Below are 2,577 nucleotides of genomic sequence, written 5' to 3'. Positions count from 1 at the left end.
CGTGATTGAGCATCCGCTTAATACGCTTACGCAAATTCCGCTTCATGGGACCGTAGGAACAAAAGCAGACGGAAGAATAGGAGAATATTCACAGTATATATAAAGTGAATTTTATTTAATTTATTAATTTATTTAGTATAAGTAAATAAAACATTTGACTTTTAACAGGTGCAGAATGAAATCGAAAACAATATTGTTTTCAATTGCTTTATTAATAAAACGTTTAAAACGAATAAATTACGATGTTTTTACCAGGCATGAAATACATCGTAAAATTATTAATCTTTATGCGCTTTATTATTAAGCATTAAAAAACGAGAGAAAAATTGCGAATAAAGGAAAACGGAAATATTGGGTCAGACCAATATTTGTAATTTGCAATTTGTAATTTGCAATTCATAATACAATATTTATATCCGTATTTATATTAAACTGAAATAATCAGTGTAGACTAATCAAAAATATGCTTCGTCAAATTCTAAACTAACCTTAAAATATTATAATTAATAAGTATTACAAAAATAATATTTTAAAATGCTATATGCTACTCACAGGACTTATATTTCCTTTGTTCATAATTGTTTTAATTGTATCAATTACAAGAAACTGCTATTTTTCTTTATGTTAACCTCAATCCGCTCTGATCCGCTCGATTGAATACGCTAAAGAATAACTTCGGCGGAACGGCAGCGAACCAAGAACAGCGGAAGCAGCGGAACGTTCGCGATTGGTCAGATTTTGGATACGCGTAATCCGCGATACGCCTGATACGCTCCATGGGACTGCACCCTAACACACACCTTCCATAACTGTACCCATAAGACGTACCGTAAGAATTAGCCAATCACAGTCGAGAATTAAGAAATAAGAATCTGAATTCTCGACTGTGATTGGCTAATTCTTACGGTACAGTCGTCTCTCTACTTCTAGGGACTCTAATCCATTTTAGAATTCCTAGAAGTAGAGAGTCTGAACATCTGCCCCTAAGGCTGCGTTCAGATTCCCCACCCGAGTGCACCCAGGCACCTAAAGAGCGTTCAGATTCCTTTAGAGTGCCCCTACCGGACATTAGGTGGGTCGTTCACTTTATCACTCTGTCTATCCCGAGAGAGTGGAAAAACCACATGGGTCCTTGAGCCGGGTGAAACGGGTGGGTGACGTAAAGGTGCGTTCCAAAATGTATCGCTATAAAAATTTCTATATATTTGTGATAAAGCTCGTATATTTAAAACAAATTTAAAATAAAAAAATAAATTTAATTTAAAATATTATAGTAAATAAAAATTAAAATGTATAAATAGAATAAAGAAAAACGTTAATAACCAAGTAAAGTTTAAACGTTTTGTTTATTATTCTGTTTATGTAATTACAGATTAATAAATATTAATCTTTTATTTTATTAATGTAAGGTTTCTTGGTCTACAGTCTCACAAAACCGTTATATAAATATTTATATTTGAGATTAGTATGTTAAAGATTTTTAGTATTATTAAATATTTTCTGATACTAATAAAATATACTGTTTATTTTCTGTTCCTGAACTCCCTGAATTAATGTGCACTTAAAGTGAAATAGATATATATTTGAAAGTTAGTAAAAACAAGAAGGAACGTTCCAGTGCAGTCTAGTGCAGGAATAGAAAACAAGCCTATACATAGAATAGACTATACATAATAGATGATATGCGCAATATATATCTACATCTAATTTGTTAAAATAAAAATTTATTTTCATTGTTTAAATTGATTCGTCCTATTCTACTAACATTTAATTTTCATCTACTTTAGTTATATTGATAAGAATATTCATAGTAAAATATTTATGTATTATCTTTATCGTTTATCTTAATTTATTATGTAATTTATTCTGAATCTGAGATATTGTTACTATTTCTCAGCGTTATTTGCTAAACACACCCAATGTTTGAGAGTGCGTTCAGATTCCATAAACCACTACGGAGCTTTTCATTAGCTCCGCCCATTTACCCAGTCACCCAGAGATCACTCACCGGGTGGAGAATCTGAACGCAGCCTAAAATGTCGGTGATGAATATGTCGGTGTATGTACGTGAGCTTTATGTGTGTGTATGTATGTTATTATTGTGTGCACTTGAACGTGTCGTATGCTGTTATCGCATTGGCTAAAGAGGATTAAACAGGGATCCGTATTGGTGCTGCCATTTTAGGTGCACAATCACGTGCATCCAATCACGTGGAACCTCGAGCGTCTAGAGGGTCGATCATGAAACTTTTTCCCTAAGGCGGAAACGTGAAAAGTGAAAAATTTCTCCATTAACTTCAATGGTAAAGATTTTCACTTTTCACGTTTCCGCTCTAGGGAAAAAGTTTCATGATCGACCCCCTGACTCTCTACTTCTAGGGACTCTAAGGGCCACTTGCACCAACGCCGATTAACTTAATCGCTGATTAGTCTATCGGAATTGACCAATCGTATTTGTCGTTAAGTAAAATCGACAAATGCGATTGGTCAATTCCGATAGACTAATCAGCGATTAAGTTAATCGATGTTGGTGAAAGTGGCCCTAATCCATTTGTATTTGTCGCGCCATCTAGCTTC

This window comes from Solenopsis invicta, chromosome 12 (assembly GCF_016802725.1).
Source record: "Solenopsis invicta isolate M01_SB chromosome 12, UNIL_Sinv_3.0, whole genome shotgun sequence".
NCBI classification, from domain to species: domain Eukaryota; kingdom Metazoa; phylum Arthropoda; class Insecta; order Hymenoptera; family Formicidae; genus Solenopsis; species Solenopsis invicta.
Note: the sequence above shows the minus strand (reverse complement) of the source record.